The sequence below is a fragment of the Bombina bombina genome, chromosome 4, assembly GCF_027579735.1.
Source record: "Bombina bombina isolate aBomBom1 chromosome 4, aBomBom1.pri, whole genome shotgun sequence".
Lineage (NCBI taxonomy): Eukaryota > Metazoa > Chordata > Amphibia > Anura > Bombinatoridae > Bombina > Bombina bombina.
Window position 1 is genome coordinate 801,664,486 of NC_069502.1, and position 27,551 is coordinate 801,692,036.

At 40.4% G+C, this 27,551-nt stretch overlaps 1 pseudogene; it reads right to left on the reverse strand.

Moving 5' to 3' along the window:
* The window catches only part of LOC128657038 (zinc finger protein 850-like), a 429,091-nt pseudogene that overhangs the window by 125,987 nt on the left and 275,553 nt on the right, over positions 1-27,551 (reverse strand).

Consider the following 27,551-nt stretch of genomic DNA (forward strand, 5'->3'; position numbering starts at 1 on the left):
CGGGCCGTGGACTGGATACACTACAAGAGAAATAAATTTATCAGGTAAGCATAAATTATGTTTTCTCTTGTTAATTGTATCCAGTCCACGGATCATCCATTACTTGTGGGATACCAATACCAAAGCTAAAGTACACGGATGATGGGAGGGACAAGGCAGGTACTTAAACGGAAGGGACCACTGCCTGTAGAACCTTTCTCCCAAAAATAGCCTCCAAAGAAGCAAAAGTATCAAATTTGTAAAATTTTGAAAAGGTATGAAGCGATGCTTGTGCAAAAGAATAGACAGAGCAGAAATCTGTCCCTTTAAAGAACTAGCTGATAATACTTTTTCCAAACCCTCTTGGAGAAAAGACAATATTCTAGGAATCCTAACCTTACTCCATGAGTAATTCTTGGATTCACACCAATAAAGATATTTGCGCCATATCTTATGGTAGATTTTCCTGGTGACAGGCTTTCGTGCCTGTATTAAGGTATCAATGACTGACTCAGAGAAGCCACGCTTTGATAAAATCAAGCGTTCAATCTCCAGGCAGTCAGTCTCAGAGAAATTAGATTTGGATGATTGAAAGGACCTTGTATTAGAAGGTCTTGTCTCAAAGGCAGAGTCCAAGGTGGAAAGGATGACATGCCCATTAGGTCTGCATACCAGGTCCTGCGTGGCCACGCAGGCGCTATCAAGATCACCAATGCTCTCTCCTGTTTGATTCTGGCAATCAGTCGAGGGAGCAGAGGAAACGGTGGAAACACATAAGCCAGGTTGAAGAACCAAGGTGCTGCTAGAGCATCTATCAGCGTCGCTTCTTGGTCCCTGGACCTGGATCCATAACAAGGAAGCTTGGCGTTCTGTCGAGATGCCATGAGATCCAGCTCTGGTTTGCCCCAACAATGAATCAATTGAGCAAACACCTCCGGATGGAGTTCCCACTCCCCCGGATGAAAAGTCTGACGACTTAGAAAATCCGCCTCCCAGTTCTCTACACCTGGGATATGGATCGCTGATAGGTGGCAAGAGTGAGTCTCCGCCCAACGAATTATCTTGGACACTTCTAACATCGCTAGGGAGCTTCTGGTCCCCCCTTGATGATTGATGTAAGCCACAGTCATGATGTTGTCCAACTGAAATCTGATGAACCTCAGGGTTGCTAACTGAGGCCAAGCTAGAAGAGCATTGAATATTGCTCTTAACTCCAGAATATTTATTGGGAGGAGTTTCTCCTCCTGAGTCCACGATCCCTGAGCCTTCAGGGAATTCCAGACTGCACCCCAACCTAGAAGGCTGGCATCTGTTGTTACAATTGTCCAATCTGGCCTGCGAAAGGTCATACCCTTGGACAGATGGACCCGAGATAGCCACCAGAGAAGAGAATCTCTGGTCTCTTGATCCAGATTTAGTAGAGGGGACAAATCTGTGTAATCCCCATTCCACTGACTTAGCATGCATAATTGCAGCGGTCTGAGATGTAGGCGCGCAAATGGCACTATGTCCATCGCCGCTACCATTAAGCCGATCACTTCCATGCACTGAGCCACTGACGGGTGCGGAATGGAATGAAGAACACGGCAGGAATTTAGAAGCTTTGATAACCTGGACTCCGTCAGGTAAATTTTCATTTCTACAGAATCTATCAGAGTTCCTAGGAAGGACACTCTTGTGAGGGGTGATAGAGAACTCTTTTCCTTGTTCACTTTCCACCCATGTGACCTCAGAAATGCCAATACTATGTGTGTATGAGATTTGACAATTTGGAAATTTGATGCCTGTATCAGGATGTCGTCTAGATAAGGGGCCACTGATATGCCCCGTGGTCTTAGGACCGCTAGAAGGGACCCCAGAACCTTTGTAAAAATTCTTGGGGCTGTAGCTAACCCGAAGGGAAGAGCCACAAACTGGTAATGCCTGTCTAGAAAGGCAAACCTTAGGAACCGATGATGGTCTTTGTGAATCGGTATGTGAAGGTAAGCATCCTTCAAATCCACTGTGGTCATGAACTGACCCTCCTGGATCATAGGTATGATGGTCCGAATAGTTTCCATTTTGAACGATGGAACTCTGAGGAACTTGTTTAAGATCTTTAGATCCAAAATTTGTCTGAAGGTTCCCTCTTTTTTGGGAACCACAAACAGATTTGAATAAAATCCCTGTCCCTGTTCCATCTGTGGAACTGGATGGATCACTCCCATTACTAGGAGGTCTAGCACACAGCGTAAGAATGCCTCTTTCTTTATCTGGTTTACAGATAATCTCGAAAGGTGAAATCTCCCTTGTGGGGGGGAAGCTTTGAAGTCCAGAAGATATCCCTGAGATATGATCTCCAACGCCCAGGGATCCTGAACATCTCTTGCCCACGCCTGGGCGAAGAGAGAAAGTCTGCCCCTACTAGATCCGTTACCGGATAGGGGGCCGTTCCTTCATGCTGTCTTAGAGGCAGCAGCAGGCTTTCTGGCCTGCTTGCTTTTGTTCCAGGCCTGGTTAGATTTCCAGGCTGCCCTTGAAAGGAATGTTAAGTAATTTAGACTTTGAAGTCACGTCAGCTGACCAAGATTTAAGCCATAGCGTTCTACGCGCCTGGATGGCGAATCCAGAATTCTTAGCCGTTAGTTTTGTCAAATGAGCAATGGCATCAGAAACAAAAGAATTAGCTAGCTTAAGTGTTCTAAGCTTATCAAGTATTTCAGTCAATGGATTAGCTGTCTGAAAGGCCTCTTCCAGAGACTCAAACCAGAACGCCGCAGCAGCCGTGACAGGAGCAATGCATGCAAGGGGCTGCAGGATAAAACCCTGTTGAATAAACATTTTCTTTAGGTAACCCTCTAATTTTTTATCCATTGGATCTGAAAAAGCACAACTGTCCTCGACAGGGATAGTGGTACGCTTTGCTAAAGTAGAAACTGCTCCCTCCACCTTAGGGACCGTCTGCCATAGGTCCCGTGTGGTGGCGTCTATTGGAAACATTTTTCTAAAAATAGGAGGGGGGGAAAACGGCACACCGGGTCTGTCCCACTCCTTATTAATAATTTCTGTAAACCTTTTAGGTATAGGAAAAACGTCAGTACACACCGGCACTGCATAGTATTTATCCAGTCTACACAATTTCTCTGGCACTGCAATTGTGTCACAGTCATTCAGAGCAGCTAAAACCTCTCCAAGCAACACCCGGAGGTTCTCAAGCTTAAATTTAAAAGTAGACATATCTGAATCAGGTTTCCCCGAGTCAGAGACGTCACCCACAGACTGAAGCTCTCCTTCCTCAGCTTCTGCATATTGTGACGCAGTATCAGACATGGGCCTTAAAACATCTGCGCGCTCTGTATTACGCCTAACCCCAGAGATATCGCGCTTCCCTCTATATTCAGGCAGTCTGGCTAATACCGCTGACAGGGTATTATCCATGATCGCCGCCATGTCTTGTAAAGTAATCGCTATGGGCGTCTTTGATGTACTTGGCGCCATTCTAGCGTGAGTCCCATGAGCGGGAGTCAAGGGATCTGACACGTGGGGGGAGTTAGTCGGCATAACTTCCCCCTCGTCAGAATCTTCTGGTGATATTTCTTTTAAAGATGAAGGCTGATCTTTATTATTTAAAGTGAAATCAATACATTTAGTACACATTCTCCTATGGGGTTCCACCATGGCTTTTAAACATAATGCACAAAGAGGTTCCTCTATGTCAGATATGTTTATACAGACTAGCAATGAGACTAGCAAGCTTGGAAAACACTTTAAATCAAGTTAACAAGCAAATATAAGAAACGTTACTGTGCCTTTAAGAGAAACAAATTTTGTCAAAATTTGAAATAACAGTGAAAAAAGGCAGTTAAACTAACAAAATTTTTACAGTGTATGTAACAAGTTAGCAGAGTATTGCACCCACTTGCAAATGGATGATTAACCCACTTGCAAATGGATGATTAACCCCTTAATGCAAAAAACCGGATTGACAAATGAAAAACGTTTTCTGAACAGTCACAATAAACTGCCACAGTTCTACTGTGGCTTTACCTTCCTCAATACACGACTTTTGAAGCCTTTTGAGCCCTTCAGAGATGTCCTATACCATGCAGGGGACTGCTGAGGGAAGCTGGATGTCTCTGTCTGTAATTTTAAGTGCGCAACAAAGCGCTAAAATAGGCCCCTCCCACTCATACTACAACAGTGGAAAGCCTCAGGAAACTGTTTCTAGGCAAAAACCAAGCCAGCCATGTGGAAAAAACTAAGCCCCAATAAGTTTTATCACCAAAGCATATATAAAAACGATTAAGCATGCCAGCAAACGTTTTATATTGCATAATTATAAGAGTCTATAGCTCTCACAGTAAGCTTGTTACTAGTCATTAAATCACTGTATTTAGGCTTAACTTACATTAATCCGGTATCAGCAGCATTTTCTAGCAATTCCATCCCTAGAAAAACTTAAAACTGCACATACCTTATTGCAGGATAACCTGCACGCCATTCTCCCTCTGAAGTTACCTCACCCTTCAGACATACGTGGGAACAGCAGTGGATCTTAGTTACTTCTGCTAAGATCATAGAAAACGCAGGCAGATTCTTCTTCCAAATGCTGCCTGAGAGAAAATAGTACAACTCCGGTACCATTTAAAACAATGAACTCTTGATTGAAGAAAAAACGAACTATATTACACCAATTTCCTCTTACTACCTCCATCTATGTTGAGGGTTGCAAGAGAATGACTGGATATGGCAGTTAGGGAAGGAGCTATATAACAGCTCTGCTGTGGGTGATCCTCTTGCAACTTCCTGTTGGGAAGGAGAATATCCCACAAGTAATGGATGATCCGTGGACTGGATACACTTAACAAGAGAAATAGGGGTTTATGTTAGGTTGTAACTTTATTTTCCCCATAGACATCAATGGAGTTGCATTACGGCGATCTCCATTCCGCAATCGCATGTGTTAGAAGAACACTTTCTCCCCATTGATGTCTATGGGGGAAAAGTGTGCAAGAGCACGTAAACTCAGTCCTTGGGTTTTTGCGGTATGGAGCTTATTGCACCATAACGCACAGCATAAGGAGGTTTTTTTGTAACTTGTAATGGCAGCACTAGGGAAAGTGCGATAACGCTATTTTTTTTGCATTATTTACGCACCCGTTTTAGCGCAACACTTGTAATCTTGGTCAATGTTTTTTAGATTCTTTTTTAAAAGATGTTTTGTTGCTGGATAAAACTATTCTTAACAAGCTTATAATCAGACAGCTCATTAGATCACACATGACGGATTCACTGTAGATTTGCTCTGTGTCAGTCACGTCAGTAGTGTTTGTGCACTTCCTGAGTGAGATATTTATTACTACACAGCGTTACCTGAGCTCTCATTTCCTGGGATCTCCATAGTCCTTAGTGCTTGGTGAGTCTCCATCATGACGTCCTTGTAAAGCTCCTTGTGTCCCTCTATATACTCCCACTCCTCCATAGAGAAATACACAGCAACATCATCACACTTTATAGGCACCTGAAACACACACAACTCATTCAGTGCTGACACAGGGACTGGTTCTGTCACACACTTTTACTGAAAGAGCCAGGATAAGGTTAATGAGAACATGCAGAGACACAGACAGAAGGCAGGAAAACATAATTTATGTAAGAACGTACCTGATAAATTCATTTCTTTCATATTAGCAAGAGTCCATGAGCTAGTGACGTATGGGATATACATTCCTACCAGGAGGGGCAAAGTTTCCCAAACCTTAAAATGCCTATAAATACACCCCTCACCACACCCACAATTCAGTTTAACGAATAGCCAAGAAGTGGGGTGATAAGAAAGGAGTGAAAGCATAAAAAAAAAAAGGAATTGGAATAATTGTGCTTTATACAAAAAAATCATAACCACCACAAAAAAGGGTGGGCCTCATGGACTCTTGCTAATATGAAAGAAATTAATTTATCAGGTAAGTTCTTACATAAATTATGTTTTCTTTAATGTAATTAGCAAGAGTCCATGAGCTAGTGACGTATGGGATAATAAATACCCAAGATGTGGAACTTCCACGCAAGAGTCACTAGAGAGGGAGGGATAAAATAAAGACAGCCAATTCCGCTGAAAAATTAATCCACTACCCAATCAAAAAAGTTTCAATTTTTATAATGAAAAAAACTGAAATTATAAGCAGAAGAATCAAACTGAGACAGCTGCCTGAAGTACCATTCTACCAAAACTGATTCTAAAGAAGAGAAAACATCAAAATGGTAGAACATAGTAAAAGTATGCAAAGAAGACCAAGTCATTGCTTTGCAAATCTGATCAACAGAAGCTTCATTCTTAAAAAGCCCAGGAAGTAGAAACTTACCTAGTAGAATGAGCCGTAATCCTCCGAGGCGGGAATCCACCCGACTCCAAGTAAGCATGATGAATCAAAAGTTTAAGCAAGATGCCAAATAAATAGCAGAAGCTTTTGACCTTCCTAAAACCAGAAAAGATAAAAAATAGACTAGAAGTCTAACTGAAATCTGAATAGCTTCAACAGAATTACAACAACTCTTACCATATCCAAAGAAAGTAAGAATCTCACCAAAGAAGTCTTAGGAAAACAATAATTCCTCCCTAATATTTGTTAGAATTTACAACTTTAGGTAAGAATTGAAATGAGGACAGCAAAAACCACCTTATCCTGATGACAAAAATCAGAAAAAAGAGATTCACAAGAAAGAACAGATAATTCAAAAACTGTTCTAGCTGAAGAGATGTCCAAAAAGAACAATACTTTCCATGAAAGTAATTATTGTCCAGAGCAAGCATATGCTCAAATAGAAGAGCCTGAAAAACCTTCAGAACCCATTTAAGACTCCAAGGAGGAGAAATTGGCTTAATGACAGGTTTGATACGAATCAAAACCTGAACAAAATGATGAATATCAGGAAGTAACATTGCCTTATCCTGATGAAAAATCAGAAAAAGATATCCACAAAAAAGAGCAGATAACTCAAAAATTCTTCTAGCAGAAGAAATAACCAAAAGGAACAATACTTTTCCAAGAAAGTAATTTAATGTTCAGAAAATGCATAGTTTCAAAAGGAGGAGCCTGTAAAGCCCTCAGCACCAAATTGAGACTCCAAAGAGGAGAGATTGAATTAATGACAGGCTTGATACGGACCAAAGCCTGTACAAAACAATGAATATCAGGATGATTAGCAATCTTTCTGTGAAAAAAGAACAGAAAGAGTAGAGATTTGTCCTAACAAAGAACTGAAGACAAAACCTTATCCAAACCAACCTGAAAAAATAATAAAATTCTATAAATTTTAAAAGAATGCCAAGAAAAGTAGGTCTTCCAGACTCAATAATAAATCTTTCTAGAGACAGATTTACGAGCCTGAAACATAGTATTAATCAATGAGTCAGAGAAACCTCTATGACTAAAAACCAAGCGTTCAATCTCCATCCTTTCAAATTTAATGATTTGAGATCCTGATGGGAAAAAATGGGCCTTGAGAAAGAAGGTCTGGTTTAAACGGAAGTGTCCAAGGTTGGCAACTGGCCATCTGAATGAGATCCGCATACCAAAACCTGAGAGGCCATGCTGGAGCCACCAGCATAACAAACAAATACTCCATAAGAATTTTGGAAATCACTTTGGAAGAAGAACTAGAGGCGGAAAGAAATAGGCAAAAAGATAATTCCAAAGAAATGTCAATGCATACACTACTTCCGCCTGAAGATCCCCGGACCTGAATAGGCCCCTGGGAAGTTCTTTATTCAGATGAGATGCCAACAGATCTATTTCTAGAAATGCTCACATCTGAAAAATTGAAAAACATATCTGGGTAAGAGAGACCATTCTCCCGGAAGTAAAGCTTGATTAACAGAGATAATCCGCTTCCCAAATATCTATACCTGGGAAAAAAAACACAGAATTTAGATAGGAGCTGGATTTAGCCCAAGCTAATATCTGAGACACTTCTGTCACAGCCTAAGGACTGATAGTCCTACCCTGATGATTGACATACACCATAGTTGTGATATTGTCTGAAAAACAATAAACGTCTCTTCTTCAAAAAGAAACTAACTGAAAAACTCTGAGAAAGCACAGAGTTCTAAAATATCAAATGGTAATCTCGCCTCCTGAGATTTCCAAACCCCTTGTGCTGACAGAGATTCTCAGACAGCCTCCCAACCAAAAAGACTCACATCTGTAGAGATCATGGTCCAGGTTGAAAGAAACGAAGAGACCTGTAGAACTAAATGATGGTGATCTTAACCACCAAATCAAGAGAGATAAATATTAGGATTCAAAGATTTAAAATGCGAAATCCTAGAATCCCTGCACCATAATTCAGCATAAAAGACTGGAAAGGTTCTTTCTATTGAAAATGAGCAAAGGGAATTGAATCCAATGCTGTGGCCATAAGACCTAAAACTTCTATGCATATATAGCAACTGAAGGAAATAATAGAGACTAAAGGTACCGACAGACGGAACCCAATAAAATTGTCCCTTGTCTGATAGAGACAAAGACAGTGACACAAACTATCTGTAAACCTAAAAAAGGTGACCCTTGTGTGAGGAATCAAGAGCTTTTGAAAAAAAGATCCTCTAACTATGCCCTGGAAGAACAAAGTGAATCATATGAGATTCCGCATCCTCAGAAAATAATCTGAATGTAAACAGAAAAATGAAAATATGCATTTATTGTATCTAATGAAAACAAATAATGCTATCACTGACCAAAAAAAGGCAGAATAGTTTGAATAAAACTCCAAAACCCAGTTCCTAAAAATGGAACTGGAAGAAATACCCCAGAAGATTCCAGGTCTGAGCAGCGCTTGAACCCCACGGTTGATCAGCCATGCTTCAACAGTACCCAAAATATATAGGACCGAAAGACACTTAAAGAAAGTGTTAGCCTTACTGGAATAAAATCAAAGAAATTTGGACCGAATAGAACCAAATAAATTTCAAAAAAGTCTTAACCTGCCCCTTGCCAGCCAAGCTGGAATACGGCACGTACATCGCAAATTTAGGGAGCTGATTTCGAACTGAAAATTTTCCAATTAAAAACATGTTACTTGGGAAAGAATTCAGGAATTTGTTCCTTAATAAGAACAACCAAACTAGTATAAGCTTAAAGTTTTAGTCTTAGAACTCAATCTTGAAGCCCAGAGTAACAGTTAAGAATTGAATCCAATTATAAAACAAATAATTGATTATCTTAGAACAAAAGAAATATGGATTTTTAGAAATCACAAAATTCTTCTAGCTAAAACAGCTAAAGACATAGATTAAACCTCATTTGCGAAAATATTCAATAAAATGAAGACAAAAATGAAATTATTAGCATGATAGTCCAGTTAAAGGACCAGTCAATACAGTGGACTTGAATAGTCAATAAATGCAAAACAACAAGACAAATGCAACAGCACCTAGTCTAGTAAATTTTGTCCCTTTAACAATGCTAAAATAAATCATAATCTGATACTTGATCTTAAAGTAATCAGAAAAAATGAAGCAATTGCAAAATCCAAATAAATCACAGGTCCAAGAAAAGTACCTGAAACTAAATAATTTTCCATAAATAAGATACAACCATCTAAAGGAAAATAAATACTATTTTGCTATAGAAACAATAGCATAATTAGTAGGAGTAGAGATAGCCCCAATAAATTGGAGAACCCTCCAAATTGAATTTAACTGCCGGCAAAGAATATAGTTTAAAACCTTTGAAGAAGAAAATTCTCAGCCTATTCCATTCCCTAGTATGAAGAATTGGAAAAAAACCTCTGAAAACACAGAAGAATAAATAAGCAGAAACAGTGTTAGCTAGTCTTGAAAAAGAACTAGTTACCTTAATATCCAAAATAATCAACACCTTTTCAACAAAGAACAAATGTACTTTAATAAAAAAATAAAATAAAAAAGTAGATTTGTTAGTGTCAATATCTGATGAAGAAAATTCTGAATGAGAAAAAACATCATCAGAGAAGGATAAATCAGTATGTTGTTAGTCATTTGAAACTTCAATAATTAAAAAAGAAGTTTGAAAAAGACCTAAAAATTTTATTAGAAGGCACGATGTCAGACAAAGCCTTTAAAATAGAATCAGAAAATTATTTCTTATAAATCTTCTAAATATTTCTTGTACATAAGATGTAAAAAGAATGGCAATATATATAAAGCATAAATACTAATGGATTCTGCATGTAAAAGTTTATCATGATAACTTATTACAAACCATAGCTAAAGATAAACATTCATAACATTTAAAATAAATGAACTTAGCTTTGGTAGGACTGAACTCAGTCAACAGGAATCCTCTTAGATTGTTTTGAAACAGGAACAGTGAAATCTTGCAATATGTAATAGAAAAAAACAATATTTAAAGCAAAATTATCAAATTCCATAAATGACAGTTTCAGGAATGGGAAAAGAATGCAAAATAATAAGCTTCTAGAAAAAGTGAAACAAAAAATACGCCCACATTTTTTGGCGCCAAATATGACGCCCACATTATTGGCGCTAAATACAACGCCCATATATTTGGCGCCAAGTATGACGCCACATCCTCTGACGCCAGAACCGACGCCCACATTTTTTAGCGCAAAAAAATGTCTGAATACACATGCGGCAAAAATGACGTATTAACAGAATACAACTTCCGGCGTCAACTACGGCGCCGGAAATTACGAAATTTTTGCGCCAAAAAAGTACGCGCCAAGAATGACGCAATAAAAAGAAACATTTTCTGCCCCCGCGAGCCTAACAGCACACAGGGAAAAATGATCAATTGAAAATTTTCAAGGTAAAGAAAAATAAATTGAATTAAAATGCATTATCCCAAATAATGAAACTGACAGTCTGAATATTAAAGGAATACTGATTATCCTGAATCACGGCAAATATACGTTTTAGAACTTATATTTAGAACTTTACATAGAAAGTGCCCAACCATAGCTTAGAGTGTCATAATAAAATAAGACTTACTTACCCTAAGACACTCATCTACATATAGTAGATAGCCAAACCAGTACTGAAACGAGAATCAGTAGAGGTAATGGTATATAAGAGTATATTGTCGATCTGAAAAGGGAGGTAAGAGATGAATCTCTACGACCGATAACAGAGAACCTATGAAATAGATCCCGTAGAAGGAGACCATTGAATTCAAATAGGCAATACTCTCTTCACATCCCTCTGACATTCACTGCACTCTGAGAGGAAAACCGGGCTCCAGTCTGCTGCGAAACGCATATCAACGTAGAATCTAGCACAAACTTACTTCACCACCTCCATGGGAGGCAAAGTTTGTAAAACTGAATTGTGGGTGTGGTGAGGGGTGTATTTATAGGCATTTTAAGGTTTGGGAAACTTTGCCCCTCCTGGTAGGAATGTATATCCCATACGTCACTAGCTCATGGACTCTTGCTAATTACATGAAAGAAATACACACAGGGTCAGATGGGTCAGTAAATGCCAGCACGGTGCCCTGACTGGTATATTGTCAGCACTGCTCACCTCTCTGGTCAGCAAGTGAATACTGTTGTGGGGGATATTTTTTCTGTAATCAATTTCTATAAAACAGAAAATCTAAGACAAACACAACACGGATCTAAGCGCAGTTTATAATAAATTTTATTATAAGCCCCAAAAGCATATAAGGCTACTCACAAGCTGCAAGTTAAAAACATGCACATCAACTTCAAAGTAAATTTTAGGCAGGAATGGGTACATGATGATTACACCAACTGCTCTTTTATGACCCGATAATACTTGAGTCCAGTGTTTGCAGAAAAAGGCAGTCCACAGGTATAGCCTGCTTCAAAAGTGTCCGCTATATGCAGTGAGAAAGAAACCGGACTAGGCTAGTTTTAGCACCGGGAAATCCCTCGGCTAGTCTCACACCTAAAATCCAGTCTAAGGTGTTTGAGCGTCACAGGGATATATAGGGTGGTACTCTGAGCTCGAAGAACGTTTCGTTTCTAATTCGTAGGAACTTTTTCAAGAGTCTTTTCAATTTCTATATATAAAATTTTCCAACCAAAAAACTAAGGGATAGAATGTGACCCGTAATATCAAATACAGGACTCTACTTACCCAAGCTAAATACTATGGGCCCTCAGCACTATTTGCAGAGTAAGTGCTCTGTGAACTATTGTCCTTCAGCAAAAAATAAAATAAAAAAATAGCATCAGCAGTGCTGAGGTCATGCACTGCTTTACTGTGCATTACTGCTTTACTGTGAAATATCGTTAGATTTCATAATGAAATTCCTTAAGTAGGAAAATAACATGACTGTGCTTCACAAGCCAGATGCACACTCTCGTGCAAGTCATTCTGATGTTCTAGATTATAACTCTTGCAATAATAATTGTATGTTGATCGCTACTTTGTTCTCTGCCTCATATCCTCAGTACTGCTTGATTTGGAATTATAGGAATAATAGGAATCCTATACTTATAATGATAGTACCGCTAATTAGCATGCTAGCCAAATTTGCCATGATATTACCAGCTGATCATCACATCCACAGTAAGACATTTCAAAAACATGTTTATATGCTGGTGTAAACTGTTACCATTACACGAACCCATCACATTTAACCTTTAAGTTGCCAAACTCCCACTGCAATAAATGCCCCAAGCACTAAAACCCACTAACCACCATTAACCCATATAACATTGAAACCTTCTTTCCAGATGCTTATCTTTTGTTTCCATAAACACATTTCTTTGAGAGCTGGCAATTTAGTGGGCATCCTCATGTGACTGAAAATGTGGTTTAAATTCTTTAATAGTTTTTGAGTTAAATAATATCATAATATATTGTTGAATATTGAAGTATATTTTTGGTCAGGCTTCTTAATACATAAAATATGCATATATTTTGCTTCCTAACAAGAAAAAAGTGAAATATGACTATTAATGTGGCAGGTAGTTTATCCCATGTACAGAATGAGCGACAATATGCCAAGCTTCCATCAGCTTATTCTAATCTTTTCAGACCATTTTAATGCATGTACATAAAACACATGTAAATAGCAAACACAGACGGTCACAGAGACACACAGCTGTTATTATGACATATTCCATCAGCTCTCACCTCCTCTGTCAGCAGGTACATGATCTGCAGGGTGTGGGTCAGCATCTTCCCTGTCATCACCTTGTCCCCATTCATATTACATGCTGTTAGTGAGGTTGTCACGTGCTGCAAGAGTGAAACACAAAACATCAGACTCACTGACCCCTCTCACATCACGTGTGTGTATCCTGTTATCATATTCTCCATCTCATCATGGTCACGACAAAACAATCCCTGTGTGTAGCCAATGTGATTGCTAAAGCAGCACCCTAGTTAAATGGACATGGACATTTTAATGCATACTTAAACAGTATATATCAGCAATTGCAAAAGATCTGTAAATACAATGAGGGCTAGATTACAAGTGGAGGGTAAATATTGCTTTCCCGAGGGTGATATTTGCACTCCACTTAGTAATACTAGCACACGCAATTGTGAGCTGTTATTACAAGTTAGGTGCAATGCAAAAGTGACCTCACATTCACATTGCACAGAAGCTTTGCGCTCATGAAAGCGCACTTCCATAGGCTCCAATGGTAGCCTCGTTCTCATGCCTTGAGACAAGGCATGAGAACCTGGTGCAGCAAATTTAAATATAAATATGGGATGTTTTTTAATTCTGTATTTATGGTGGATTACTGCAAGGGTGATCATTTTGATCCATGTCAGTGGTGACACTTTGTACCCGCCATGTTACCACAATATATACATATTGAATCTTGTAAAGCAGGTTGCTAGATGCCTTATTATCCTCTGTTGATGTTTAGTAATTGTACACTATGAACTGTGTCAGGGTGACTGACTGTTTGTGTATCCTCTGCATCCACTTTTTTGACATGCGCACGTGATTGTGTTTGGTTGGTTGCTATGAGAACCAAGTGGTTAGTGTGGATGCAATTGGATGCGATGAGACTCAGTCAGCGGTGCTACAGATTATGTGGTAGGATCTATGAAAGATCTATAATACAGTTCCTTGTTACTATTGTGCCTTTTGTTTAATTCTGTTTTATTATTTGTCAATAATAGTGCCACAATGTTCTATTATTTGTCAATAACGGTGTTACAAAGTTTTATTATTGCACATTAGGGAAGACCGGCGGCCGGGCCACCACCTGATGACGTTAGCCGATGGGAGTGGCGGTCTGTGTTGCGTCTTGGCGCCGTTGCAACTCACATTGTTTGGAGAGGGTATAAGATATGTAGGGGGTAATTAAAATTTTTGTTCACTTTCGCTGCTACATAGCCGCCTGTTGTCAGGTATAGGAAGGACCCTCTGGCAGAGCTACCCAGTCAGGGAAGCTGGAGTCTGTCACAGGGTAGGATCCTGAATACTGGTGCTGTCTGGTATCAGGGTGGCCTACTGGCTGTAATCACTTGGCGGCTACACAGCTGCAGCCAGAAGGGAGGAAGCAGGACCCTTTTGGTGGAGCTACCCAGTCGGGGTAGCCGGGGTATCCGACACATTGGCTGGCAGTGATGGGATCTGCTTCTACCAAATGGTTCCTGCTAACAGAGGAGAAGTGCCACAGTAGCCAGTAACTATGGAGGCCGAGTTCCTGTGGAGAGTATGGGAGATGTGGACCCAGCTGGACGATCCTGGTTCTGAACGAGACGAGCTGAGCTGGAGGAACATTACCCGCCAGCAACTATAGAGGGAGGCACTTCAACAAGAGCAGGACTGTGCTGGAAAGGTCCTCCCCACTGCTGATGAGAGGTACTGGGTCCAGCGGAACTTGTGAGTGCTTTTCCTGGGAAAGCAGCCCATGGGGGAAAGGCTATCCACACTGGGTGAGCTGGTCCAGGCAGAAATGTGGCTAGAGGACAGCTACAGGGCCCTCCAATGGCACGCTATGCAAGCGCGACAATGGCTGGAGGATGGCACCCCCCAGAGGGCTTTGGCTTTGGTGGCCCTGGAATACTATTGGAAAAGGTGACAGAATTTGGGAGCTTGGCGAAACTGAGAGTGGAGGAAATTTGCATTTCCTGAGAAAAGATGCTGGATCTCTCGGGGGTATCCTGGTTGGTAGCCGATCTGTTATCGCTTATTTTCCAGGAATGGGCACTGGAAAAGGAATACAAGATGCTACTAGACCTTGTTCAGTAGCATGCCACGGATTCTGCACAGAGTTGTGGTGCAGCAGTCTGAGATTCATGGAGTTTGGCCTCCGAGGAGTGGCAACAAGAAATAAGTAACCAAGAGCTGCTAGATCCCGATCAGCAGCTTGACCCCGAGCTTATGGTCTTGGACCAGGGAACCACCCCAGAAGAAGCACTGGAAAACAGGGCAGAGAACTGCTGGCCTCTGCCCAGCACCTTCAGCAGCTCCGGGATGCCAGGGAGAAGAGACAGTCTGTCTCCTTCCCCAGCGGCAGAAACCCTTCCAGGGAGAGGAGGTGGCGAACCTCTCACCCCAGTGGTCAAACCCCTTCCAGGGAGCCGAGACAGTCGGTCTCCCTACCCAGCAGCAGCAGCACCCCTTTCAAGGAGAGGAGGTGGCAGACCTCTCTCCCCAGTGGCCGAACCACTTCCAGGGAGCGGAGACAGACGGTCTCCCTCCCCAGTGGCAGAAACCCTTCCAGAGAGAGGAGGTCACAGACCTCTCTCCCCAGTGGCCGAACCCCTTCCAGGGAGAGGAGACAGTCAGTTTCTTTCCCCAGTAGCGGAGGTAGCCGTCCTCCCTCCCCATCAACAGAACCCCTTCCTGGGAGAGGAGACAGTCAGTCTGTCTCCCCAGTGGCAGAGCCAGGTAACAGGAGAGACGGCAGTTGGTTTCTCTCCCCAGCGGCAGAGCCAGATGCAGAGAGAGATGGCAGTCAGCTTCTCTCCCCAGCGGCAGAACCATCCCCCAGGACCAGAGGTAGTCGGCCTCCCTCCCCTTCCACAGAACCCCTACCTGGGAGAGGAGACAGTCCGTTTCCCTTCCCAGTGGCAGCGCAGTTTCCCAGGGAGCGGAGGTAGCCAACCTCCCCCCCAAGTGGCAGATACCCTTCCCGGGAGATGAGACAGCCAGTCTCTCTCCCCAGCAGCTTTGCATGATCCCTAACCTATACCCGTCCAGGAGGATTTCTCACAGGGTGCAGGCGTCACATTGGGCAGGGGGGATACCCGCTCATGCAGTTGGTGCCACAAGATTGGGCACCTGAGCTTTGCCTGCCCCACCAAGGAGCAACTTCCACCTACAGCTGGGAAACTGGCAATGGCTTTGTTTGTGGGTGGGTAGGCAGGTACTTGACCGGGTGTCACAGAGAGAGGCAGTGTGGCAAAGGGACTTGTGGGAGAGCTACTGTTTTGGAGCCAGCCTTGGAAAACTTATTTGGGACTCTACATTGGGTGACTATCCCTGCGTCCCAGGCGCAGGGAATGAAGGCCAGCAGGAAACACCATGGATGCCCCAAGTCCAGGAGGGATGGGATAACCTCTCCCCGCAACCGATAAGTGGAGGGCCACTGTCGGACAGCCCCTGGCCGACCCATTAAGGGTCTAGCCGGGTCTGCCGAACTGGAAGGGGGAGATGTCATGGATACCAGACCACCCAAGCTTCCCCCCACCCCCCTACTACCTGACTAACTCCCTTTTACACCAGATTTAGCCATTTCATAGCTTACAAGATCTCACTGACTCTTTCTGTGTGTTGTTTTGCTGTGTTGTCAGAGAAGAGCTGATCTCTGATCCAGGAAAACCCTTCTAGGCTGGCCGGGCTCCTGGAACTGCCGGTCCGCCACATCGAGGCCAAACACCCGCTAGCTTTAACCCCGGTCACTCCAGCAGTGCTTTACCCCAGAGCTTTTTCTTTTAGGGATCAGTAGCCCCTAGGGAGTACAAGGTGGAAGAATTACCAGAAGAGAGCTCCTTTGGGAACGGGGGCTTTTGGACACCCCTACCCCCCTATCATTACTGGGCTGTAACTCCTGTCCCCAGTAACGGATCACGCCCCTTTTTGGAATCAAAACCACCACCCCTGGGTCCTGGGACTCTGTGGGACTGTGGCTGCTATGGCTGGCGCCAGCCTTTCTGGAAGGACAGGCATTGCAAGAGATTTGAGAGTCAGATAAGACCCTTTGTGTGGGTATATAAGGCGAGTGTGTTTCACAATAAAATCAGTTCTTGTTTCACCTGAATGCTAGTCTCTCTAGTTATTTGGGTGGGGATTGCTATAATCACTTTCTCTGCTACATAGCAGCCTGTTCTCAGGTATAGGAAGGACCCTCTGGCAGAGTTACCCAGTCGGGGTAGCCAGAGTCTGTCACAGGGTGAGGATCTTGAATACTGGTGCTGTCTGGAATCAGGGTGGGCTACTGGCTGTAATCACTTCGCAGCTACACAGCTGCAGTCGGCAGGGAGGAAGCAGGACCCTTTTGCAGAGCTACCCAGTCGGGGTAGCTGGGGTATCTGTCACAACTTTTTGGGGGGTATCTGATGAAGGTAGTAAAACCCCGAAACGTTACCAATAAAAAAGGTCACAATCTAAAAGCCTGGAGAGTGCATCCTTTTTCTGCTGTATATCGATTTACTTGGAAGCACCTTGGGTAATTGTTGGAGCATTTGTGAGTGCTGGCCTTTGCTTTTTGATTGTATGTATGTATATATATATATATATATATATATATATATATATATATATATATATATATATATATATGTTAATATTATGGGTATATACACATATTAATACATATATATGTATATAAGCATAAAGATATATATTTAAAGAGAACACACAGTCCCCATAGACCACAATGTAAAGGCACGTTTCAGTGCTGGTTTTTTTCTAATACCCCACACTCACCAACTTTAACCCCTAAAAATTGCTTTGTGCAGTTTAAAAAATAAATAAAATTAAAAAAAAGATGCTCATATTTTTAATTTACAAAAAGGAACTTAACACTGTATTATGGGTGCAATTGGGGGACATTTTAAAAATTAGCCAGAGGTCTGACCTCTGGTTAATTTATTGAGCATTCATTTCTACCACAATCCAGGTATCTATGAAATAAATCACAAAAAAGAGGGCGCCTCCTAGGGCAATATTGCGATTGTGTTAACAGATAACAAATCTTGTAATGAAATAATACTCACAAGGATAGCAGCACCAAGTGTGCTAAATGAAGCAAGCATTTAGCACACTTGGTACTGCTATCTTTGTGAGTATTATTTCATTACAAGATTTCTTATCTGTTATCACCATCGCAATATTGCATTAGGAAGCGCCCTCTTTTTTGTGATTTATTTCATAGATACCATTCTAGCCAGTTGTAATTGGCATCTCTACCACAGATGAATAAACCCCTTTTGGATGTCCTGTAATATCTGGACTTTTGACAATAATCTCCCATTAAGACTCAGATAAGATATAGACTGATAAATGTATGTGCATATATATTCTTTTCTCTGCTCATATAGTATTGCCACATATGACATGAACATAATTATAATTTGATATCCCTATCTTCTAGATTTTAAATCTTATATTGTTGTACCATATTCTGTCATAGTGCCCCTTAGAGATTGATATTTAGGTATCACAGCCGTAAACGGGCAAATTCTCCCATTTATGGGGCTTGTAAAAAATTTGCACTCGACTTGTAATCAAGCCCTAAATGTTTTATATATGCACTATATATACCAGCAATTAAAGGAACAATGTACGGTGCAATTTTTTACCATTTAATAGGTTTCTGATGATAGATTTTACCTGCTGGAGTGTATTAATTTGTTTACAAACATAACATTTACCTTTATTTTGTCATCTTAATCAGGGTTTTTTGCCTGTTGTGTCCCCACCTAAATATTACAGTACTTAAAGGGACGTCAAGTCCAAAAAAAACTTTCATGATTTAAATAGGGAATGTAATTTTCAACATCTTTCCAATTCACTTTTATCACCAATTTTGCTTTGTTCTCTTGGTATTCTTAGTCGAAAGCTAATTCTAGGAGGTTCATATGCTAATTTCTTAGACCTTGAAGACTGCCTCTAATCTGAATGCATTTTGACCACTAGAGGGCATTAGTTCATGTGTTTCATATTGATAACATTGAGCTCATGCACATGAAGTTACCCTGGAGTGAGCACTGATTGGCTAAAAAGCAAATCTGTCAAAAGAACTGAAATAAAGGGGCAGTCTGCCGAGGATTAGATACAAGATAATCACAGAGGTTAAAAGTGTATTAATATAACTGTGTTGGTTATGCAAAACTGGGGAATGGGTAATAAAGGGATTATCTATCTTTTTAAACAACAGAAATTCTGGTTTTGAATGTCCCTTTAAGTATTCACTATATAAAAGCTATGTGAACAAGAAGATACAGAAGAATTTATGCTCCAACTGTAGGCTGACAATATTGCCACTTTAAGAAGGAACACATATGAAAAATACATATGTCAGGGTTCTTATACAAAACATTTCTTTAAACAGCCCTGACATATGTATTTTTTATGTGTCCCTTTTTAAAGCGGCAATATGGTCACCCTATCCAACTGGGAGGTGAGAGAGATTTGTACTAAAATTTTCCATTTGAATTGCAATTGCTTATGTATAATCAGACAGAAATAAAAAGGCAAGAGTATATAGAGAGCTAAAGAGAGAGTGCAAGCTCAGCCCATTTATATGGTTGGTGGCTTCAACTCGAAAAAACAGTTATTTCATATACAAAAATAAACAATAAAGAACTTAACTGATAAATTAATTTCTTTCATGGTGGCGAGAGTCCATGAGCTGTTATGTTTGTGATAAACATTCCTACCAGGAGAAGGCAAAGTTTCCCAAACCTCAAAGCCTATAAATACCCCACCAACCTCAAACATATCTCAGTTTATCATATAGCCAAGTGGTGAGGTGTTTAAGGAGTAAAAAAAAGAGGCACAGGAAAAAAAGATGTGCAAATAAACAAAAATATAACCCAAAATGGGTGGGCCTCGTGGACTCTCGCCACCATGAAAGAAATTAATTTAATTTACCCGGTAAGTTCTTACATAGATTATTTTTTCTTTCATAAAGGTGCTGTTACATATGGAATATAATACCCAAGATGTGGAAGTCCACGACTAACAAGGAAAGAAAGGGATAAAATAAAAACAGCTTTTTTCGCTGAGAAATTAAATCCAAAAATAAAAGTATTTTAAAATAAAAAAACTCAAAAAATATAGACAAAGTATCAAATTGTGACAACTGCCTGAAAAAACATTCTACCAAAAGCTGCATCTAAAGAGGCAAAAACATCAAAATGGTAAAATTTGGTAAAAGTATGCAAAGAAGACCAAGTGACTGCCTTGCAAATTTCATCCACTAAAGCCAATTCTTGAAAGTCCAAGATTTCATCCACTAAAGCCAATTCTTGAAAGCCCAAGATGTGGCAACTGATGTAGTAGAATGAGCTGTAATTCTCAGAGGCGAAAATGTTCCCGCCTCCAAATAAGCTTTGTGAATCAAAAGCTTTAACCAAGAGGCAAAAGAAATGGCAGAAGCATTCTGACCTTTCTTGGAACCAGAAAAGAGAACAAACAGACTAGAAGTCTTTCTGAAATCTTTAGTAGCATCAACATAAAATTTCAAAGCTCTAACAACATCCAAAGAATGTAAAGTATTTTCAGTATCATTCTTAGGATAAGGGCATAAGGAGGAAATGACAATTTCCCTATTAATGTTGGGATAGTTAACCTGATGTAAAAATGTAAAAGAAGTCAGCAAAACTGCTTTATCTTGATGGAAAATCAGATAAGGAGGCTCACAAGAAAGAGCAGACAATTCAGAAACTCTTCTAGCAGAAGAGATAGCCAAAAGGAACAACACTTTCCAAGAAAGAAGTGTAATGTCCAAATAATGCATAGGTTAAAAGGAGGAGCCTGTAAGATCTTTTACACCAGGTAAGACTCCATGGAGGAGAAACAGATTTAATAACAGGGTTAATATAAATTAGACATGTGCGCCGCCGAAAAATTCATTTTGTTTCGTGTTCAATTAGTTAAAAAATAAATTTTGTTACAGCAAATTAGTTTAGTTAAGTTTAAAAAAAAATGTTCGTTTTGGCAAATTACTTACGTTAAATCGGTTTTGGATCCATTAGTTTTTTCAGATCCGTTTCGTTTTTCAGATCCATTCGTTTTTTCAGATCCATTCTTATTTCATATTCATTATTCTATTCTGAACTAAGTTATAAAATAATGCATATGAATAAAGAATGGAACCGAAAAAAATATTTAATTTAACGTAACTAATTTGCCGGCGAATGCCGAAACAAAATTATGTAAAACCACCACCTCCACTATATAAAGCTATTAACCACTAAAGCGTCATCCCCCCATATCGCCAACACTACCTAAATCTATTAACCCCTAAACTGCAGCCCCCCACATCGCTGACACTAACTAAATCACTAAAGTTATTTACCCCTAAAGCGCCGTTCCACAGCATCGCTGACACTAACTAAACCTATTAACCCGTAAACTGCCATTTCCAAACATCGCCAACACTAACTAAATCACTAAATAAAGTATTAACCCCTAAACCGCCGTTCCACGACACTAACTAAACCTAATAACCCCTAAAATGCACCCCCCACATCATAACATCCTAAATTAAACTATATTAACCCCTAACCCTAAACCTAACACCCCCTAACTTTAACATAATTAAAATAGACCTAAGTTAAAGTTAAAATATTTAACTAAATAATACCTATTTATAACTAAATACAAACTTACCTGTGAAATAAAAATAAAACCTATATTGTAGCTAGCTTAGGTTTTACTTTTATTTCACAGGTAAGTTTGTATTTATTTTAACTAGATAGACTAGTTAGTAAATAGTTATTAACTATTTAATAACTACCTAGTTAAAAACAGAATTTATGCTTACCTGATAAATTACTTTCTCTTGTGATGTATCGAGTCCATGGATTCATCCATTAATTGTGGGATATTCTCATTTCCAACAGGAAGTGGCAAAGAGAGCACCCACAGCAGAGCTGTCCATATAGCTCCCCCCTTAACTCCACCCCCCAGTCATTCAACCGAAGGTTAGGAAGAAAAAGGAGAAACCATAGGGTGCAGTGGTGACTGAAGTTTTTTACAAAATTTTTTAATTACCTGTCTTAAGTAGACAGGGCGGGCCGTGGACTCGATACATCACAAGAGAAAGTAATTTATCAGTTAAGCATAAATTCTGTTTTCTCTTGTAAGATGTATCGAGTCCACGGATTCATCCATTACTTGTGGGATACCAATACCAAAGCTTTAGGACACGGATGAAGGGAGGGACAAGACAGGAAACTTAAACGGAAGGCACCACTGCTTGTAAAACCTTTCTCCCAAAAATAGCCTCAGACGAAGCAAAAGTATCAAATTTGTAAAATTTAGAATAGGTATGCAGCGAAGACCAAGTCGCTGCCTTACAAATCTGTTCAACAGAAGCCTCATTTTTAAAAGCCCATGTGGAAGCCACTGCTCTGGTAGAATGAGCAGTAATTCTTTCGGGAGGCTGCTGGCTAGCAGTCTCATAAGCCAAACGGATGATGCTTTTCAGCCAAAAGGAAAGAGAGGTAGCTGTCGCCTTCTGACCTCTCCGCTTACCAGAATAAACAACAAACAACGAAGATGTTTGGCGGAAATCCTTAGTTGCTTGTAAGTAGAACTTTAAAGCACAAACCATGTCAAGATTGTGTAACAGACGTTCCTTCTTTGAAGAAGGATTAGGACACAGTGACGGAACAACAATTTCCTGATTGATGTTCTTATTAGAAACCACCTTAGGAAGGAATCCGGGTTTGGTACACAAAACTACCTTATCTGCATGGAAAACCAGGTAAGGTGAATCACACTACAAAGCAGATAACTCTGAAACTCTTCAAGCAGAAGAGATAGCTACTAAAAACAAAACTTTCCAAGATAAAAGTTTTATATGTAAGGAATGTAAAGGTTCAAACGGAACCCCTTGAAGAACTGAAAGAACTAAATTCAGACTCCATGTCGGAGAAACAGGTTTATAAACAGGCTTGATTCTGACTAGAGCCTGGCTAAACGCTTGAACGTCTGGAACTTCTGCCAGACGTTTGTGTAAAAGAATAGACAAAGCAGATATCTGTCCTTTTAAGGAACTAGCTAGGGAGGAGAGGAAACGGTGGAAAAACATAAGCCAGATTGAAGGACCAAGGTGCTGCTAATGCATCTATCAGTACCGCCTGTGGATCCCGGGACCTGGACCTGTAACAAGGAAGTTTGGTGTTCTGACGGGACGCCATCAGATCCAATTCTGGTGTGCCCCATAGCTGAGTCAGCTGGGTAAAGACCTCCGGATGGAGCTCCCACTCCCCCGGATGAAAAGTCTGATGACTTAGAAAATCCGCCTCCCAGTTCTCTACTCCTGGGATGTGAATTGCTGAGAGATGGCAGGAGTGATCCTCCGCCCATCAGATTATTTTGGTTACTTCCGTCATCGCTAGGGAACTCCTTGTTCCCCCTTGATGATTGATATAAGCTAGTCGTAATGTTGTCCGACTGAAATCTGATGAATTTGACTGCAGCTAGCTGAGGCCATGCCTGAAGCGCATTGAATATCGCTCTCAGTTCTAGAATGTTTATCGGGAGAAGAGCTTCTTCCCGAGACCATAAGCCCTGAGCTTTCAGGGAGTTCCAGACTGCTCCCCAGCCCAGCAGGCTGGCATCGGTCGTTACAATGAGCCACTCTGTCCTGCGGAAACACATTCCCTGAGACAGGTGGTCCTGAGACAACCACCAGAGAAGAGAATCTCTGGTCTCCTGATCCAGCTGTATTTGAGGAGACAAATCTGCATAATCCCCATTCCACTGTTTCAGCATGCACAGTTGCAGTGGTCTGTGGTGTATGCGTGCAAAGGGGACTATGTCCATTGCCGATACCATGAGCCCGATTATCTCCATGCACTGAGCTACAGATGGCTGAGGAATGGAATGAAGAGCTCAGCAAGTGGATAAAAGTTTTGATTTCCTGACCTCCGTCAGAAATATTTTAATTTCTACCGAGTCTATCAGAGTTCCCAGGAAGGAAACTCTTGTGAGGGGGGAGAGAGAACTCTTCTTGATGTTCACCTTCCACCCGTGAGATCTCAGAAAAGCCAACACGATATCAGTGTGCGACTTGGCTCTTTGGCAAGTCGACGCCTGAATTAAGATGTCGTCTAGGTAAGGCGCAACTGCTATGCCCCGCGGCCTTAGAACCGCCAGAAGGGACCCTAGCACTTTTGTGAAAATTCTGGGAGCCATGGCCAACCCGAAGGGAAGAGCCACAAACTGGAAATGCTTGTCCAGAAAGGCAAACCTGAGAAACTGGTGATGATCTTTGTGGATAGGAATGTGCAGATACGCATCCCTTAAATCCACGGTTGTCATATATTGACCCTCCTGGATCATTGGTAAGATTGTCCGAATGGTTTCCATCTTGAATGATGGAACTCTGAGGAATTTGTTTAGAATTTTGAGATCAAGGATTGGTCTGAAAGTTCCCTCTTTCTTGGGAACCACGAACAGGTTTGAGTAAAAACCCAGCCCTTGTTCCACCTTTGGAACAGGGCGGATCACTCCCATGGTATGTAGGTCTTCTACACAGCGTAAGAACGCCTCTCTCTTTGTCTGGTCTGCAGACAAATTAGAAATGTGAAACCTTCCCCTTGGTGGGGAATCCTTGAAGTCTAGTAGATATCCCTGGGACACAATCTCTTTTTTTTTTTTTTTTTTTTTTTTTATTGATTTCTTTATTGCCAACATAATTTATACAGAAACAAAAGAAGAAAAAAAGGTAAACATTTCTCATGACTTGGCACAAATCAAAACAATATTCTTCTTTTCAGAAATTATCTGACCATTATATAACTATTACTATCACATAAACACAACTAGCTTACTATAACACAGACACTATCATATTTGGACACATGTTGGTCCTTTACTTTACTAAATCCCGTATCTGATTCCTTATTTAAATCAGATTTCTTACATAATAAAAAAAAAAAAAAAAAAAAAAAAGGAATCATTCCACCCTGCTCCCCTCAGCCCCCCTCATCCAGGCACATCTCCGGAGTCGTTCCCCCATGTACTAGGAAAATTACCAGCCAGTATTTGTAATTGAACATATGCCATATCCCTAAGTGGTTTAACCATCATAATTTGGGTCTCGACTGGAAATGATAAGATAAATATCTTCCATTGTTTAAAAAACACAGCTAATCGGCCCTCTGTCGGGTTTTGGAGATTCATTTGATCATGAGTATATTGTATAGACAAAGCATTTTTGAGCTCTTTCAAGCTAGGTGCTGATTTGGCTTTCCATGTTCTCAATAACATATTACGTCTTAAGAGTATAATCATATTAATTAGTTTGACGTGCCTCAAAGTTCCTTGTGTTTGAACCAGAAAGTATATATTTAATGGTTGAATATGATAAACCAGTTTAAGAGTTGATCGCATCCACTATACTACTTTCAACCAAAATTGACCAATTTTTGGACAGGCCCAGAAACAGTGCATAAGATCTGCTTTAGCAGCAGAACACTTGGGACAACAGATCGTTACCTTATACCAATTAGACAGCTTTGCAGGGGTCAAATAAATCATAAAAGAAATCTTAACCTGGGATTCTCTCCATGAAGTCAAAACCCAGCTTTTATCCATGATTTTGAAGGTATTTGTTATAATTTTACCATTTATCTCAGGTAAGAATTTGCTCCATTTTGCTACAATATATTCCCTTTGTTCGTTGGAAGGCCTGAGGTTAAGGAGCGCATAAAACGGGGCTATAGAATATAAGCCATATTGAAAGTTATTAATTTGTGGTTGAAACACAAAAGTCCATTAATTTCCATAATTTTGCTTAAGCTAAGAAATAAAGTGTCTTATCTGCAAATAAGCATAACACTCTTTATTCGAAAGTCCATATTGTTGTCTTAGTTCGGAAAAAGATAAAAGTGTTGAATCAGACTTTAACAACTGAGCAACAAATATCAATCCTTTTGAGGACCATATTCTGAAGACCTCTACTGACAAGCCTGGAATAAAATTCGGTTCCCTATAATAGGTAGATATTTTGATATATATGGAGAACATCCTAAAAGTACACAAAATTTTTGCCAGGCACAAATGATGTTTCTAAATGTTATCAACGAAAACAGCGAGGAAGGGAGTGCAGTCATTGGGCAATGTAGAATAGCATCTAGTCGGAAAGTGGTTACAAGGGCGGTTTCCCACACAACCGCGGATACCTGATTTTGTTCGGTTAACCAGTCAACTGCAACCTTTACCCGAGCTGCTAAACTGTAGTATTGTATATTCGGGAGAGATAGACCTGCCGCATCTTTATTGCACATAAGCCGTGCAGCAGAAATACGAGTTCTAGCTCCCTTCCAAAGTAATTTTGAGCATGCCTTATTATATTTATTTATATCTGTTTTCTTAATGGGGATCGGAATATTTTGAATAAAATAAAACACTTTGGGGAAAAGGATGGATTTCATAAGCGTAGCTCTTGCTAATAAAGAGATGGGCAAATTTTTCCATCCTTCCATTCTTTCCCTGCACTCCAGAAAACACTTGCTGAAATTGAGTTTATACCACTCCTCCGGGTTTACACTTAACCTGATACCAAGATACGTAATTTGTGTTGTTTCAGAAAATGGATGTTTAATTTCTTGCTTTTTCCTATTAATCCATAACAATTCGGATTTAGCGAGATTAATTTGATATCCCGAAATTGCACCGAAAAGTTCAGTTGATTCTAATAAAAGAGAAAGACTTCGTGCCATATTACTCAAACACAGAATTATATCATCTGCATACAATAATAATACAAGTTTTTGATCTCCATTACGAATCCCGTCTAGTTGTCGACGAAGTAAAATCGCAAAAAGGTTCTAGGGATATATTAAACCATAACGGTGATAGGGGGCAGCCCTGCCGGGTGCCCCGCTGTAATAATAACCGTTGTGAGATCTCCCCATTAATTAGTAGCGATGAGATTGGAGAGCTATATATCAACTGCGTAAATTCTAATATATGACCAGTCAAACCAAATTGCTCTAGCGAGAAGAATAAATGCTGCCAAGAGATGCGATCAAACGCCTTCTCCTCATCGGCCGTTAATAGCGCTAAATCCGGTATATCTTTCTGCCTTGATAATCTGAATTTATTCAAAAAAAAATCAAGTATTGTCATGATCTTACGAGTGTTTTTAGTAGGGTTTCTCCCGGCCATAAAACCTGACTGATTTTCATGAATTATTGTTCCTAAATGGGGCTATAATCTTTTAGCTAGGATAGATGTTAAAAGTTTGTAATCCGTATTAAGGACCGATATAGGCCTATAAGATTCTGGCAGCTCCAAATCTTTATTTTTTTGGGGGATTAACGAAATTACTGCAGCAGCGAAATATACTGAACATTTATTATTCTCGACAATAATAAATAAATAGTTTCGTAAGAATTGGAACAACCTGCAACTGAAGTATCCTATAAAATTCAATAGGGAGACAATCTGGGCCTACAGCTTTAT